Raw genomic sequence first — 19,023 nt, 5'->3', positions numbered from 1 at the left:
CCTGCCTTTAATATTTGTTCTGGGCCGCCCAATTTCTAGTGGCAGGCTTTCTTTAACCTCTGTCTAATTCTCTCCTTATACATGCATGCTCAATAGTGTATTAATGGCTAGTTTATTATGCCTGGATATCAAAGATATGGATAACATATCTGCTTTTTCACTCAAGACCATTTTCCACCTATGCACATTATATAAAAAGTAGCCATAATGAAGACCAAAGAGCTTAATAGCAATTTATCTGTCCATGGCCATTCTGGAAGTATTTGAAAGAGGCCATTTGTATTTGTTTAACTGCATCCAACTTGAGAATTAATCTATATGGAAACAAAGGGGTATATTTACTAAACTGTGGGTTTGAAAAAGTGAAGATGTTGCCTATAGCAACCAATCAGATTCAAGCTGTCATGTTGTAGAGTGCACTAAATGCATGACAGCTAGAATTTGATTGGTTGCTATAGGCAACATCTTTACTTTTTCAAACCCGCAGTTTAATAAAGCTAGCCCAAAGTGTTTATTTAGATAGACAGAGAGACAGTCATAGAGATATTATTAAAAAATATAAAACATAACTGTCAACCCAAAAAAAGTAGCATGGTCACATTTTGTTTTTGTTTTTAGGCTTAGCAAGATAAATCAAAATAAGTAGCCAAGCAAAAAAAATAAATAATTTCCTCTCATTTTCCTAGATGTGGAGCGACCACCCATCATGGAGGAATGGGGTTCACTCCATCAAGTAGAAGGAACACACCTATGTGTGGTTCAAATGTATCTTACTACAGACACTTTAAAGTCTCAGAAAAGCGTAACTTTAGAGGGGAAAGACATATATATTGTGCTTGGAAGTAACATGATTCTTAAAAGGTTAGCTCTACTAAAATGAGCTTAAAATACATGGATCATTGTGTCGACTATAGTGGTCTATGTCCCTTAATACTTTCATTATCTAAGTCATGTTAACAATTTGAAAAAAATTAAAACAACAATAAACTAACAGTCACATGTGTTCACTTTGCCTCTACGATAACCTACACCAAATTAGTGATTGTCTCATAACAAAGGAGTCATGGCTACCTGCAGGAAATTTAGTAACCCCGTTATGGATGAGGAGACATAGATCACATATAGCCTGGACATTGATGGAATGAAAATATTTCTTGTTCTAAAACATGGATTCATTTCTTGCCAGTCGTACCAGGACAATATGACTACCATCCACAGCTTCTATGACATGCGGAAATTTAGCAATGGAGTAAATATGCTGCTTTATTGGGAACATGTATTCCTCATCCAATGTCAATTTATTAAACTGCGAACTTAAAAGCTCATGATACCTTTTTTAGTATCCAATGAAAATCAGACTGTGACATTTTGTTGACACAGCTACTGTGGTCTGGAATAATCCAGCTGCTCAGTAATGTAATGCCAATAGTCAATTGTGCTATTGCCATGCGGATGCCGATCGTAGCCTCAAGGTTACTCTGCACAATCTGAAAAGTTTCCAAGCGGACATGATTGGGACACTAAACTGATATATTATTACAGTGTTAGGCATCCTAAAGATCTGCTGTGCTGCTGCTGGCAGGAGGAGGAAATGTTGACATTGAAGGATAATGTATAATGCTATTGGGCCAAAAATATCCTATATGTCAGAAAAAAAGGGGGAAAAACATATTTTAAAGCATTACTAATAAAAAAAGACAGCAATAAAAAAAAAAAAAGAAAAACATTTTTAATGTTAGCTAAATATATAAATTATTATTTTGGTATGTCATCATAAGAACACATGTAATACATTTGCAATATAAAGATTACATAAGATTTACATGCTTTTTTCAATCAGTTAACAATGTCCAAATCACTTATTATATAAATTCTGTGATTTCCAAAACACAAAAAATCTTAAGGGGAAAAAATAAAAGACAGAGTACTTTAAAAGCATTACTACTACCTATATACAATTGCATAAGCCTAGTCAAACATAATGTCCTAAGTATTGCAATTCCCTCCTTACTAGCCTTCCCCGAATCATACTCTCAACCCTACTTTTTTTTTGCACACAACAGCTAGATTGATTTTTTTCCAAATTGTTCTTCCTCTACTGAGCTACTCTGTCAGTCTCTATACTGGTTACCTGTTTTTCACTGAATCCAATATAAAATACTTTTACTAACATACAAGGCCACCAATAAAACTGCACCTACATACATCTTCTCACTTATGTCAAAATATCTCCCAAATAGAGACCTCCATTTTGCAAAAGATCTGTGTCTCTCATCCACTCTCATTACATGCTCCCATTCCCGGTTGCAGGGCTTTTTTTAGCCTGTACCCACTTTGTGGAAATCCCTCCATCGCACAATAAGACTTTCCTCTTGTCTTCAAACCTTCAAGCGTTCTCTGCAAACACAAATCTTCAGGCAAGCTTATAATATTCCTCAACCACCCTCTAAACCTTCCTTGGTTACCCTATTACCACCCTTTAAACAGTTCACACATGACTACAACCCTCTGACACCCTGACCAACATTGCTGTGTGACTAGATCATTGGGTCCACTAGGCGCTCTTCAACTCTGCATTCTAGCTGGACCAATATGCAATGTGTGGAACATGACCTCATTTATCATATTCCCATTGTCCTATAGTTTGTAAGCCCTCTTACATTTCTCTGTCTGTATTACCCAGTATTGTTAGATTTCTGTGTTTGTTCCCAATTGTAAATCACTACGGAATATGCTGGTGCTATGTAAATAAATGTTTTCAAGGATGATGATGAGTAGAAACGTTTTTTGGCATTTATAAGTGACTAACTAGTGTTACTGATTGTAAGCATCATCAGTGTGTATTTGCAGCCATGACAGACATAGCTACTGACAGGAGTACATGCGTATCTGTGCAAATCTGCATCAATTGCAATTATGCAAACACACGTTGACTGTACTCGGTCTCTGTTACATTGCTCTTCCCTCAGCCTTCAACTTCTCCAAGCGCAAGGAAGCAAAAGTGTAAGATCTGTATACAGACATAGGCGTATGTTTTTCTGTGGGCACGCACAGTACAAATCAATTGTGTTGCCCAGCTCACCATGAGCTCCTGTAAGTGGACTGTTTTTAATGTTTTGAAATATTTTTGTATAATTTACCATGTTATCAATTGTATTATACACTGATGCCTATTTATTTCCTTGTATTACTTATGCATGTTTTTAATGTTACTATATTGCTTTTCTTTATGTGACATGCTAGTGATGTCTTCAATAAATGGTAAATATGTATCATATGACCTATTTTCCATAATAGCAACAATAATTTTTTATTTTAATATATAAAGAGATATATTTTTACTCCTAAAGACAAAGGTTAGAGCTATTAGTTCTACCGTAGACAAATGAGATGCGCTGTATGTTGGTTCATCATAAATAAGGAAGTAATAGTAATCATGGGAGATACTTTGAAGTGAGGTTTTTACTGTTGCAAACTCAGTTATGTCATGGGTCATAAGTCTCCAAAATTTCACACACTGAGCAAAGGATCTGTGCAGATGGACATGAAAGATGAAATGGAGGTATACTGCGATATTAGCCACTAGCGGACAAACATATATATTTGAAAATAAAAAAAGTCTACATATTTTTCTGGCCCATTAAAGTCCCCCAATGTATCTTAATTTAACACGCAGTTTGTATTTCTTGGAGTACAGTAGCTGAATATTATTTAAAAGGAACAAATACCCCATTGAAATGTGGTGGCCATAGTATGTCTTCTTTCTTGATGACAAATTGTTTTCCAAGTGGCTTTGATGGATCAAAGACTCCAACTTGTCTAGCCATCATCGTTCCATTATCAAAATCATTCCAATTTAGGATGTCATAATGTCCAGGAACAGCACCATCTTCATCAAAATATATCTCATTGCCAGTAACAGTTGTGAAGTGAACGTTCTTCAAGAAGTGGTTTAACTATAAAGAATAAATTCAGGTGTAAATTACATTTTTTTTTTACTTTTTTGAAACTGTATGTAACTGTGGGGCTAATTCATATCCTAATGCAATGTACACGTAATTTGCATTTTTTTAAAATAACTTGTGCATAGTTCTGACCATATTCACATTCCAAAGTAACTCAAGATACGCTTCCATTTAAATCTGGGTGTAGGTAACAGCACTTGCCGTACACTGACACAAAAAACAGACTTCAGTTTACGCACAAGCGAATATTTAAAAGAAAACACAGAAAACACATATAAAAAAATTGATCATGAAATAAAATACCAACTGTTATCAATATAATCATTTATATAAAATTGAAATTAAAAACTAAATTTCAATGGAAAATTGAAATTAAAATATACATTTTCAGTGCATAGTGTATATACAATGGGCCTGATTCATGAAGGCATGTATTCTGAGCGCAACCTGCATTTAGTATTAAACTCACGTATTTAGGCTTTACCTACTGCCGAATTCATCAAGGCGCAGATCTCAAGATACGTGTGCTGTTGAAATCGGAAGCTGTTACCTGTTACCTGCATAAGTTTATGTACTGAGTAGGTAAAATTTGTTGCCAGAAAAAGGTTAATGTAAAACAAGCAGACAACGGTTATACGAAAAGCAAGCAGACAATGTTTAAAACTCTTTCAGGAGTAAGTTGCATTATCGATATATTGGGTGAAAAGCTGTGGTAAGAACAGATGCAGACTTTGGGTGCATAAATTAATCTTACCTTACAAGCTATTCCCACCGCATCTTCTCAGTCTTCTGCCTGGTGCATTTTTTTTGCTGTTGATTGCAGGCTCCCTGGCTTTTATTATTATTATTATTATTATTATTATCTTTGACTTGTAAGGCGCTACAAAGGGTCTGCAGCGCCGTACATTAAATATACAGAAATCAGAACCAAGACACAACATGATACAAAAATATATACAAACACAGGTGACAGACAGGGTAAAGCAAACCAGATTATATATGGGACAGATAGTGAAAGGGATGGTAGAAATCAGCGAGAAGAAGGCTGAAGCTTAAGAAAACAGGGAACACAGGGCTAGCGAAGCAGGCCAAGAGGTACAGAGGGTGATGGAATAGTAGAAGGAGCACACAAGGAAAGAGGGCCCTGCTTATGAGAGCTTACATCCTAAAGATCTTCTCTGTTGTTCACTGTGCAATTGGAATGCACGTGAAATACAGAAGAGGATGTATGGAAGCCGACACAGACCAAAAAGTAAAAGAAATCTCTTTACCAATGCATTTCATTTTGTGATACAGACTTTCTCAAGGACAGAATGGAGTGTCATCAGTTCCTCTTTCTTGCCTGCCATCTCCATTCTCTCCTAGTTACTCCTACTGTTTCTCACCACACCTCCCTTTAGAATGTAAGCTCATCATCATCATTTATTTATATAGCACCACTAATTCCGCAGCGCTGTATAGAGAACTCACTCACATCAGTACCTGCCCCATTGGGGCTTACAGTCTAAATTCTTTAACTCACACACACAGAAGGACACACAGACTAGGATAATTTTGTTAGCAGTCAAATAACCTACCACTACCAGTATGTTTTTGGAGTGTGGGAGGAAACCAGAGCACCCGGAGGAAACCCACGCAAACAAGTGGAGAACAAACAAACTCCTCACAGATAAGGCCATGCATGGGAATTGAACTCATGATCCCAATGCTGTGAGGCAGAAGTGCTAACCACTTAGCCACCATGCTGCCCAGCTCTCGTGGTTAAGGTCCTCTCTACCGATTGTTGATGTCTGTCTACTCTCTGACTCCCTTGTACATCATATTAAGTCTTTTGCTGCACTCTGTGTGAGTCCAGATAGCATTGCTCACACTCATCGGTGCTACCTCATCTGTTTGTTACTTGCTTCTGTATCCGGCGCTACTGAATCTGTGGTGCCTTATAAATAAATAAATACATAAATAAATAAAGAAATGCATAAATAAATAATAAAAAAAAGCATCCTCTAGTGAAGTATAAAAAATGTTAAAAGCATTATTAATATGGAAACAGTGTTAAAAGCCAAATTTAAAATATATCTAATGGGGAATAATTGCTTAAAAATGAAATAAAATAAAATAAAACACATTATCTGCTAGAAAACAGGAGAATATATGCAAAATTGCAAATATAGTTAAATAGTTATTGTGCCAAAAATGAACAAAGGTTGAAGTCTAGATCCAAACTTGATGGTGAGAGTGTTTTTAAATCATAAATCCATTTAGCCTCAGTTCTGGAAATTTATTCTAGAAAATTGCCTCCTCTCCAGTCTTTCTTCTTACTATGTGTAGTCAGTCCTTTCCTGATTTCATAAATGTGATCTGCAGTCCTAAGCTTCTATTTTCATTTGGTGGGGCCTACATACCGGAGGCCATATGGGCAGTCCAACATGTAAATTACTCCTTCGGTAATGCTATTGATGTGATATTTTATTTTGAAAGTTTTATGGTTAGGTTTTGAGGTGATCTGGGTAATTGATGTGCTAGTGGTGGTCAGGTTGATCCTGCAACCTGAACAGTTCATTTCAGGTTTTTTTCCTTCAACTTTTCCATAGCTTCTTATACTATTTCTTTGATATGCTTTTTTTCCCAATCATTTTACTTTTAGGTCTTCACTTTGTTTGCTGAATGTGTCATCACAGTTCTTTTGAGTCTCTGATATTGACCTCTTTGAATATTCTAGATACAGGTTGCGTGATGGTTATTGCTGGCTTGCAGAAAGTTGCTGTTATCCATTTGATTAATGCAGGTTCTTGTTTTGATTCTTTCTTCTTCAATATAAATCTCAAGGTCCAAGCACGTCACTTGTTAATTGCAGGTATTAAAGGTGAATTAGAGGTTTAGAATATAAAGATTACAGTAATTGAGGAAATCTTATAGTTCTCCTTATTGACCATCCCAAAAAAAACCACAAAATTTATATTTCTTTGCAAACATATGCTCTGGTAGTCCGGATTTTTTTGTCCTTCCATTTTGCAACAAATAGATTTACATAACTGGGCGCGAATCGTGTTCCCATTGCTGTGCTGGTTAGTTAGTTATAGAAGTTTCCTTTGTACCATAAAAAATTGTGTTGCAGTATTTTTTCTAAACTGTTGAGGATGAAATTAATTTGTTCTTTTTTTAGATGTGTTTGGGTATATTTATAGAGGTAGACATGGGCGCATACTTCAACACTTCATAAGCTACAATACAAAGTTCATGGGGGACAAACACTTATTCACATTATGGGTATAACATTGGGCTAAAACTCAATCACTTTGTTTGGTATCAGGGGAAGATTGGTCATAGAACCTACTGGGAATTTTCCTAGTAGGGCGGTGGCCTCAGGAGCCCACCTAATGTCTGTTTTTAGTTGGGAGTATTTAAAGAAAATAAATATGATTTATTTATACATGGAGGTTCTGAGGATGGTCACTGTCCTCCTGGATTATTCTGGTGCTGGATTAAGGTTGAGGGGGTTGACACGTACCCCGCTTCTCCTCTCTGGACCAGGTGAGAGTAAGCCGGGTGATAGTTGGTGGCTGGCCCCTCCTCTGGGATCAGCCACATTTGTTCTAGTAACACTGATTCCTATGTATGGCTGCCTCCTCCTATCGTCGTAACAGACAGAAGTCACATGGGGCAGGCACCACATGACATTGATCATTGTTTACCATTTAAAATACTATATATTTTTGTATGTTTGTTGTATACACCTATAGCGCCATCTAATTCCTTTTGTATTGTATGGTGGTATCTTATGTCACAAAAAAGAAAAAGAGGGGATTTTGTGTTTAAGGAATAAGAGGCGGCTTGTGGTTTTATGCGCAGGTGCTTCCCTATATTACATTGTTTCTGCCAGAGTATTAGGTCCATACCTCTGCTTCAGCGCTCCCCAACTTCCAGTGTCCTAGTACCTTTGCACTTTCGGGCTTCTGATTTTGGCATTCCTGACCACTCTCTCAGATCATCCTTGGACTCTGCATTACTGTATCTGACCTTTGGCTTGTTGACCTCCCATCTGGATCTTGTTTTGACACTTCGCTACTGCACATTGCTGACCTGGCCTGTCTGACTACCCTTTGGATTCTGCCCCAGTACCATGCATGCCGCACAGCTCTGATCCAGACTGTATGACAACTTTTCACCTCTATTTTACTGGAAGTTATTCAGGAGAACCGCGACCTGTGGGTCCTTTGCGGAAAACTCCATACCTCCTTGTGGGGGACCCTGGCTGTATCTGGGGGCACGTTAGACTTTGTGTCCCCAGATACAGCAGCGTAAATCCCAGCAAGTACGTAGCATCCTATCCTCCAGTGTGCTCATGACAAACATAGTGTGACAACTGACCACTATTGATCCCTTGAAGATTTAGAAGATACAAAAGCAGCAAGGTGATCAATCACTGTATTCTGTGTTTGTGGATGTGCTTATGGGGATTGGCAAGACAATTGTCAAATGTAAACAGATTCTTCATCACACAGGGAGATTGATCTCTTGTATTCCCACAAAAATGGCAAAATCACTAGCAAGGTTTTATCATTGAATATCTGGACATATTTGTTCACACAGACTATTTGAAATCCTGAAAACTAATATGTGATTCACTAACATTTTAGGGTTTTATGTCATGACTTCCAGGATAATTGCTGTATTTGTTTACATAGCAATCAGAAGGGGAAAGATAAGCCAAATCCCTGTGGTAGATTGGCCATGGCAGGCCATTAAACTTGAATACATAGCCTTCTGTCTTGAGATAATGTCTGGAAGGAAATTGTCTGTAATTTTACTTAAGAGATGCAAATACCTTCCAAATATGCAGCAGTTGTTAGCAAGGATCAATGGTTGTCACAATTGCAAAAACCGATTGCTCACTTTCACCAATATGCAGCACAAAACCATGGTTAGAGTAACACCTGGATTTACTATTGATGACAATTAATTTGCACTTTCACAAAGATGCACACAGGGCGTGATTAAAAATGTGATGAAGACTGGCACATGGGATGCCAATTGGAAAAGTCCCTTTTTTGATTTCTGAAACTTATTAGAAACTGAGCTTCTGTTTGAAAGAATGGGCAAATGGACAATGGTCCCAAAATGGTGCACATTGATCAATGCAAGTTAATATTATTATTATTAATCTTTATTTATAGGGCGCCACGTGGTTAGGTGCAGGCAAAATGGTAAGTCAACCCCGGGGATGGAGCAGAGTTTCAGGGAAGGAGTCAGTGGAGCATAAAAGAGGGACAATAGAAAAAAGATACCTAGAGAGCTGGGTGCAGAACGAGGGTGTAATATCAATCCAACGGGATGAAGCATAATCCCAGAGAGAGAGAGAGTTAGTGGAGAGCCGGGAGACTTGATAGGAGGAGCAGCAGGGTGAAGAGACCATCCATGGAGAGGAGCCTTTGTGAGCGTTGGAGGTTACGGTGGAAATAAACGTGGGGGTCAGAGGAGCGCCAGTGGAGGGCAAAGGGGATACATGTTGTGAGCAGGGACTTGTATGGTAAGGGGGAGCAGGCAGACTGGCAGGGCACCCTGGTAAGCGATTGCAGGGTCTTTAGCAAATGTCACCCATTGTTACAGTAAAGACCACAATCAGTTAAAGGACAACCAGCTGCGCAATAGTGGTGTTTACTTTCTGTAGAAAGAACAAGGACACCAAAAAGAAAATCAAATATACTATATTAATTAACACAAATCACATTAGTGGTTCACTTTTCAAACCTAATGATATGTTACAGTGCTTCCTAAATTAAAGCTATGCGCTTGGGGTGTTCTGCCTCCGCTCCTCTCCCTCACTTCACACTGTTTGTGAGTGGCACCTGAATCAATGATTAATTGGTATAAGAGGTTACGAAGTCATGAAAACTGAGTGTGGATTAATGATATAGCACATTGAAAAAAAAATTTCATTACTGCTTTTTGCAAAGGTATTTATTATGTTTCATATTTCTCAGAACTAGTACTTGGTCTTCAATTTTATTCATTTGTGTATACAGTATATCATGCATACTTTACCTAAAACCATACAGTACCTGTATACGTGTAGCTGCTTTTGAAATCACAACAAACTTTCCGTGCCTTGATTTGTCAGAAAACATATTATGGAGCGCGTGAGCAAGAGCATAGACAGCTATATATAAGTTATATGGCATTCTGAAAGTATTCACTTGAAAAATTGTAGACTCATAACGTTTCAGTGTATCATTTTCATTACAAATTGAGTATACCCTGCCCGTAGAGTTTCCAAAATCCTGTGCAGTACGGCAAAAGAAAATAACAGACCAGACAGCTGCAGTGAAAACATCCTTTGGAAACCGTAAAGGACTAGTTGTCAGAAGAAAATCATTAAATTCAGGAATTTCCCCATGGTGGACATCTAAAATAATAGATCCATTGAAAACATTTGGATAAATGTGGTTTGCAGTTTCATAAATAAAAGATGAATCAAGACAATTTAACCACAATTTTTTTATCTGTGGGTACCATTGTAAAGACATCATAATATAAAAAAATTGTATAAATTGGGTGTAAACTATGATAACATCAGCTGTCGAACGAGTTAGTGCTTCAAAAAACATGACAAAGGTTTGAGGATCTTTGTCAGTGACCAATATAAAGAAATCCACACAGACACCATGTTTAACAATTGCATTCTTCAATTCTTCACTGGCTCTCTTGTGACTTTCTTCTTTAGAAGCCACAATCCCAACCCAGTTCCATTTAAATGTTTTGAGAAGGTAGATAACGGCTTCATTTAGTTTGTTTTCATTGACCACAGTCCTGTAGAATGCTGGAAATTGTTGTCTGTCACTGAAGATGGGATCCTGAGCCCCATCACTGATCTGAAAAGGATGCACTATATTTTGATAGTTTGTTTAAAATACTGGAATAAATCAATAACCTAAAGTTTGGCAAAGAATATTATTTCCTAAAAGATTTTTTTTAAAAAGGGACAATTTTTCTACATAATGTAACATCATTTACAAATTGCAACACTGCGAGTGCCGACTAAATTTCATGGTGCCCATTTATTTTACGGACTTTGGAAACACTCCCAATTTGCAGGTTGGTGAATTATACAGGAAAAAACAGTGGAGAAACAGTAGTAAAAAAATATCAGATCAAATTACAGCAAACTACTAACTTAGTTCTGACCCCTTTATGAATTTAAACTTTTGCATTATTTCCTAAAACTCTGCTCAATTTAGTTTATTTGATGCCTGACACTATTGATGAAAATGAGGGGACATTAGGGACCTTATTCATTAAGGAAAGTAAGACAAAAAAAAGAGTATGTTTTCTCCTGGACAAAACCATGTTACAATGCATGGTGTGCATATTAGTTTATTATTTTGTACGTAAGTTAAATGCTGGCTGTTTTTTCATGTAGCACACAAATATTTGATAGCTTTATTTTTACACTGAAATTTAAAGTTGATCTAGGGCATGCCCTAGCCCAAGTATAAATCTGCCTTCAATTTTAAATTGACATCTTGAAATGCAACATGGTTTTGTGAAGGTGCAATATTACTCATTTTTTATCCTTTACTTTCCTTAATGAATCAGGCCCCTAGTAGGACTGTATTTATTACAAGTGTCATTTTTGTGTGTTTGAAACTTTTTATTCCCTTGGTTCAAATTGAGTTAAGAAATGTGATTTCCCGCAGAAATGCAACTGAAATATCCAACAAGCTTCATTTACTATAAAGGATAGGACCCAATCTGCAGGACTGTGTATACCAAATGCTAGCTATAGAAATTGAGCCTTAATTTAGAATGTAAGACATTCCGTCCTAACAATTATGAAGCAATGTCAAAATGTGGAGGGTTTGGAATAAATGGTGCATAAAATCTGTGCGCTAAACTTACAAACTCCCCCAACCTCACACACCTATTCTTATGGAACCACGTATGATATATTTTAATGCTGTCAGGCCAATATATGATACTGTTTGTATCTAGTAATAGAGTGCACATGTTGTACCTCCTGATATTCACATATTTACTAGAATCACATGTGCACATATTTATGTTTATAAAAAATAGCTTGTTTTATTTGGGCCCCCAAAAAATAAGCTACCAATGGGCTTAAGGCACCTAAGCTAACAGTGCTGTCAATGAACTCTAAGACTGCAGCAAGCTGGCTGCTTACTAAGCGACAGAGAAATGGCACAAACACACAGCAGTTTATATCACATGTAGGAAACATTGCCACACTGCAGTGGCAGAAAAGAAAGATGGTGCAAGGTGGAATTGTCTTTGGCCTCCCACCCACCCTTATGTCGAATTGACATAATATTATTGATGGGCAGCAGACTAGACACCGTTATAAAGTCGACAATGTAAAGACAACAACAGTATTATTAGGACAACAATTGAAATGTAGACAGCATTAGGTTGATAATTCAAATGTAGAGAGTATTATCCCTAACTCCTACCCTGTTGCTAACTCTGTCTCAAGACCTGTTGCTATCCCTGTTCCTAGACCTGTCCCTATCCCTATACCTAGACATGTCCCTATCCCTAGACCTGTCCCTGGAAAAATGTTAATATTGACATGTAAAGTTTAACAAACCAAGCACTTCAGAGACAAGGACTGCCACATTGTGGCTGAAGTGCTTGGCAACACAAAGTTGATTGTGTGAGCAAAACAGGGAATGTGATGGAATTCACCCAGCTCTAATGCTCTCACAATATTGGTGGCGTTATCAGAAATGATACAGAGTAGCATGTCTTTAAAAATCTGGCATTATTTGGTAGATGCAGCTGCTGTTCCTGCTGCTCAAGGTGATTCACCAACCCAGTGGGCTGTAACAGTCATATAATCTTTATTTCCGCTTGTTCACATATGTGTGGTTAAGTGTACAATGGGTAGAATGGCATTCTGTAGCCCAATAAATAATTTTTTTCTAACCTTCTGGTACAGGTGAGATATTGTTTGTCTAGTAAAATGGTGTCGAGATGGAATTTGGTAACAGGGTCACAGGACCTCAATTAACTGTCTAAAACCAGCAGAATTACTTGTGGATATTGGACTCAGATCAAATACTAGCATAGTCGCCATGGCGTCTGTGATCCGCCTTATGACTGGGTGACAGCTTTCATACTTACTTCCTCTTGCAAAGGATTGTTTAACAGTCAATTGATGTAAACTACTAGTAGTCTTCTTCTTGGTCTGCTTGTGGGATGAAGATCCATTCACAGCAGCAGCAGCGGACCTAACATTCAAGAATTCTTCATAGGAATCCTGTATATGGAAGGAGTTATCTAGCCTTAGCAACTTGGATGCAGGACTAACTCTGATCACTAGTGAGGGAATTGATGTGGAAGGTGTTGTCGATGTAGATTGCAAGTGCTAGGATCTAGGCGGGAGAAGGGAACTAGCTGATGCTGGACTGCTTGTTTTTATTTTTTTAGTATAATTTTCTGATTTTCCCAAAAGCTTCCCATGAACTATCTTCAAATATGGATGAGGTTCCATAGATAGTTAAGGTTTATACCTCTACTGACTGTGGCTTTACAAACGCTACAAATGGCTAGACAACTGTTTTTAGGATTTGGGTAAAAATAATTCCACACATAAGAGGTGAATAATTTTGGTCTTATGCCCAGGCATGACAATGACTTTCTTCTTATCACTGGCAAGAACTGCTTCCACTGGTGCAGGATTTACACAAACAACATGGCAATGGCACTGGAGACAGTAGAGTGACAGAGTGTGACAGCTACCCCTGGAGAGTGACAGCTACCCCTTCTGTTTCTGTATGAGCAATGGCACAGAGCAATGGCACTGGAGACTGAAAAGTGACAAGAACACTGCTACCCCTTCTGTTTCTGTGTGAGCAATGGCACTGTACAATGGCACAGGAGACTGACAAGAACACTGTGAAGATACCGGGTTTACCTGGCCCAATGCTACCCACTTCACGCTGGCTGGCCACCCACGGGTGCCTTACTATGCCAGGGAAGTCCTCCCAGTACCTTCTAGGGTTCTCAGTCACTCAGGCAAATGCAGTTAGAAAATAAAGCAACACTTTTATTGCAATAAAAACAATCACTAGATTATTATATACACACAGTAAAAAAATGCCAGAAAAGTTTGCCACATTACCTGTCCCTTACCCCACTAGCTTAATGAGTTACAGTCATCTGGCTGTCCGGACTTAACGGCCGATGGAACTGCCAATGTATTTCACTGGTAGAGAACAGCAACTCTAAAACCAACCACCCTGCAGCTTCTAGTACCACAATGAATATCACCTGCCCCCTTGGAGTTGCTCCTTATATCTAGGGTCTAATTTCCACAGTGTTTTCCCCTCCCTGGGCAAACTGCTGGGTCTATCCTTCTTAACCATTGGTGGGTGCTGTATCAGGGGATTGGAGGGGGGGTGGAGATGAGCTGTACTTCCACAGAAGGTCCCTTGCTGGGCTCTAGACAAAATGTCTGAACTAGTCATGTTGAGAACAATGGATAGATTGCAGCGAGGGAACTGCTGTGCTACGCATAAAACCCTGACCCAGAATCAGATCGTCTAAGAATGATTTAGCACCGGGTTCCCAAAAAACATGCGATGAGAGAGGCCTTCCCCCTCACCTGTATCCTGCATTCTGATCCTTACCCATAACCCACCTGGCTTGACTTTAAGGACAATGACTAACAGCTTCCATGCAATGTCAACAAGATACAATAAACATATTTACAATGAGCTACAATGTCCCTTTATCCAGATGTAATTAGACACTGCAGTGGTATTCTCTTGAGCTGGGGAACAAAAGCACGGGCTATAAAAAGTAACATGCTATAATTCACATTTTGTGAGAAATGAGGGACAGGCTGGTTAGGGTGATATTAATACCTTGTTTCTCCACACACTACCACCCCTCCTGTTTCTGTGTGAGCAATGTCATTGGAGACTGACAAGAACACTGCCACCCATGCTGTTTCTGTGTGAACAATGGCGCTAAGCAATGGCACTGGAGACTGCCAAGAATGCTGCTACCCTTCCTGTGTCTGTCTGAGAAATGGCACCGGATCTCCAGGGAGGAAGGTACTTATGGAATCCAAAACACGCGAGATCTGACAATGCGACAATAACGTATTTGCCTCGATTTTACTTCCGAGGATACAGGAAAGTACCGAGCACTAGGATGTTTAGTGGGGCTCGGTTTTTCGGAAAACCGAGCCTGAGCATCCCAAAAAAAAAACATAACCATGTCACACACTGCACAAAACTTTTTTATTTGGCTGGCTCTATATAAAAAATATACTGGAACTTGCAGTTTTTGACTCAAAAACAAGACAAGATTGGTTATTATTATATTTTTTCCTAATATTTGAAATTTACATTAAGGCACAAAACCTCTTATTTTTCAGCATTCAGCACATGCTCCTGTGTTTCAAACTCCCATTATCCCATAGAATGTAAGCTTGCGAGCAGGGTTCTCTTACCTCTCTGTCTTTATGTATTACCCAGTATTGTTTTATTAATGTTTGTTCCCAATTGTAAAGCGCCACGGAATTTGCTGGTGCTATATAAATAAATTATTCCATCTACATCACCCTCTACAATTCTTCACTGGGACATGTTCATTGCAGTCTACAGCACTCTCTACTTTTCTATATTGGGACATGTTCATTGCCGGTATTGGCTGAAAATATTGTGAAAAAGGTGGATTTTGGTTTGAGTTGAGTGTGCTGATATATAGTGGTGATGCCATCTTTATTGGACATATTGACGCCAGAGACAGATTGGTTAGCAAGAAAAAACTTTTTCAGGGTAAGGTTTCTGATAAATTTGTGCAAATCTATATAAGTCTCAAACTTATTGAGTGGTCTATTGGGCAATAGAGAGAGAAGGGGCAGGGCCCAAAACCAAAATACAGAAAAAACCACTGAGTCCAACACAGGTTCCAGTATAGGAGACAAGGGCATATTCAATTTGAGCAGCCAACAATTAACCAAACCTCAAATGGATCTATTGAGTAAGGGCTTGAAATTTGCCCCTAATAGACCACTCAATAAGTTTGAGACTTATATAGATTTGCACAAATTTATCAGAAACCTTACCCTGAAAAAGTTTTTTCTTGCTAACCAATCTGTCTCTGGCGTCAATATGTCCAATAAAGATGGCATCACCACTATATATCAGCACACTCAACTCAAACCAAAATCCACCTTTTTCCCCATACACTGTAAGGGCCCCCATCTAGAGACTTTTCAGAAGTTAGTAGAGAATGATCTTGATAAACTTAAAATCCAGCCAAAAAACAGAATCTATAACATCACTAAATCAGAAAGAGGGGCTCTAAAAGATCTACAATGCAATAAAAATCTGGTCATCAAACCAGTAGATAAGGGGGGTGGAATTACCCTCCTTGATCAGTCTACATATCTCTTGGAGATAGAGAGTCAGCTAATCACTATTAAATTCTCTTTACACTCTTTTACAAGCGCCTAGAACCTGTTCATTGTTATATCTATACCTTTTGTTTGGGAGTTCAGGGATCTCCCGATTCATTTACAGGTTCATTTCTTGGCAGCTATACTTATTTGGAGGAAGCGCAACCCATCCCCCCCCCCTTGTTCATAAAATTCTGCTATATCCCTAGGATTAGGTTAGCAGCATCCACCATTTACATCAACATTAATATTAACAGGAATGATACACATCATCAGGAATCAAAGGCTTGTTAGGGTGGGTGATATTTTTTCAAGGCAAGAAAGAATATTCACCCCACAAGTTGAAGATGACAATTTCTGCTCGTATTATATCAGGTATGAGAAACTCCTTACTTTAGAGACCAAGTATTGGTGGGAATCTACCACTCTCACCAAATACATAGAACATAAAATCATTCCCAGAGGTCTAAGAATCAAAAAGGTTCCCACTTTCATTCCTGAGGACAAGGATTTCTTAAACAAATGGAACAGTATACTTGACACATGTTCCTATTCGTTGATGAACCTCATCATTGAAAATAGAAATGTGTCCCTTCTTAAAATTGATGAGGAATTGAATCTTATATGGGAAAAACTTAAACCTATAGAGCATCTGGAAGATTTCAAAAATCTAGAAAGTTTGACCTCAACTAAAATACAAAGTATCGAAGAGGACATTATCACCCTAAAAGGAAAGAAATTCCAGAGAGACCTTAAAGATTTAGAACATGGCTATCATGTCTTACCATCAAATAGAGCATCCCAATCTCATATACATTCCAAACCTCAACAGAAGAAACTTACCAATACACATGTCAGATATAATAATACACCGAAGATGAGTTTTCATCGAATGAACGCACCCAGATCTCCTCTCATTAGGAATCCACCAAAACACAAAGATAATAATAGGATCTACAAACCGTTGGATCCTCGCAATTTAGGTTCATCTATAGATACCCCCAGGACCAAACAGGACACACAGGATACAGCTGCCAAAGAGGGATTTAAGAGAGGCATTAAAGAAGCACGACACTTACTATCCCAAGGCCAATCTACAGTGTTGGATAAACTTAAACACATCGATCCACATCAGGAAATTACTGAACCAGAAGAACCCGATGCAGGTGACCTCATCGATTGTTTTTTAGAACTAGCTCAAGGAACCCAATGTATACCTCCGAGCCCGAAAAGCATCAGAAAAAGGAAGGAAAGATCACCATCACAAGAGGCAAACGAGGAGGGTCTAAGGGCAATAGAGAGAGAAGGGGCCAGGCCAAAACCAAAATACAGAAAAAACCACTGAGTCCAACACAGGTTCCAGTATAGGAGACAAGGGCATATTCAATTTGAGCAGCCAACAATTAACCAAACCTCAAATGGATCTATTGAGTAAGGGCTTGAAATGTGCCCCTAATAGACCACTCAATAAGTTTGAGACTTATATAGATTTGCACAAATTTATCAGAAACCTTACCCTGAAAAAGTTTTTTCTTGCTAACCAATCTGTCTCTGGCGTCAATATGTCCAATAAAGATGGCATCACCACTATATATCAGCACACTCAACTCAAACCAAAATCCACCTTTTTCCCCATACACTGTAAGGGCCCCCATCTAGAGACTTTTCAGAAGTTAGTAGAGAATGATCTTGATAAACTTAAAATCCAGCCAAAAAACAGAATCTATAACATCACTAAATCAGAAAGAGGGGCTCTAAAAGATCTACAATGCAATAAAAATCTGGTCATCAAACCAGCAGATAAGGGGGGTGGAATTACCCTCCTTGATCAGTCTACATATCTCTTGGAGATAGAGAGTCAGCTAATCACTATTAAATTCTCTTTACACTCTTTTACAAGCGCCTAGAACCTGTTCATTGTTATATCTATACCTTTTGTTTGGGAGTTTAGGGATCTCCCGATTCATTTACAGGTTCATTTCTTGGCAGCTATACATATTTGGAGGAAGCGCAACCCATCCCCCCCCTTGTTTATGAAAATATTGTGACATTGTAAACTCTATGGAGTTAGTGATCCTGAGTGCATACACACTACATGATCGTAAGGTAATTGGAATGAGATTATTAAACAGTACGACCATCCAACTGAAATGACGATCAGCACTTTGGAACGACTGTCATTCGTTGTGTAAGTATACACACTAACGCGATATGTGACCAAGTGGTCGTTTATTGGGTGATCGGCCCGATAATTGCCTGAACCCCAGTGTGTCCTTAGCCTAAGATGAGAGAAAAATGGCAAAGCACAAGTAACTGCCTATAGCAGGAAAGGCGGTGGTAATCGATATCCCGATGCTTGGGATATCGACACCAACTATACCTACAAAAAAACCTGAATACTGAAATAACAACCTAATTAAAAAGTACATTTACCTTAACCCCAACTGCGGAGATTACCAAAATCACAGCTGTGTGACTGCTGGTAAATGCGAAGATGCTGGATACCACTGCTTCATTATCACGTCACCGAAAACAACGACATCTACATTTAAAGTGCTAATTTAGGGTTAGGGGTTAGGGTTAGGGTTTGGGTTAGGGTGCGCCGAACATTGCTAACTTACCTGATGTCAC

Source organism: Mixophyes fleayi, chromosome 12 (assembly GCF_038048845.1).
Source record: "Mixophyes fleayi isolate aMixFle1 chromosome 12, aMixFle1.hap1, whole genome shotgun sequence".
Taxonomy (NCBI): domain Eukaryota; kingdom Metazoa; phylum Chordata; class Amphibia; order Anura; family Limnodynastidae; genus Mixophyes; species Mixophyes fleayi.
This window is presented reverse-complemented; position numbering follows the sequence as displayed.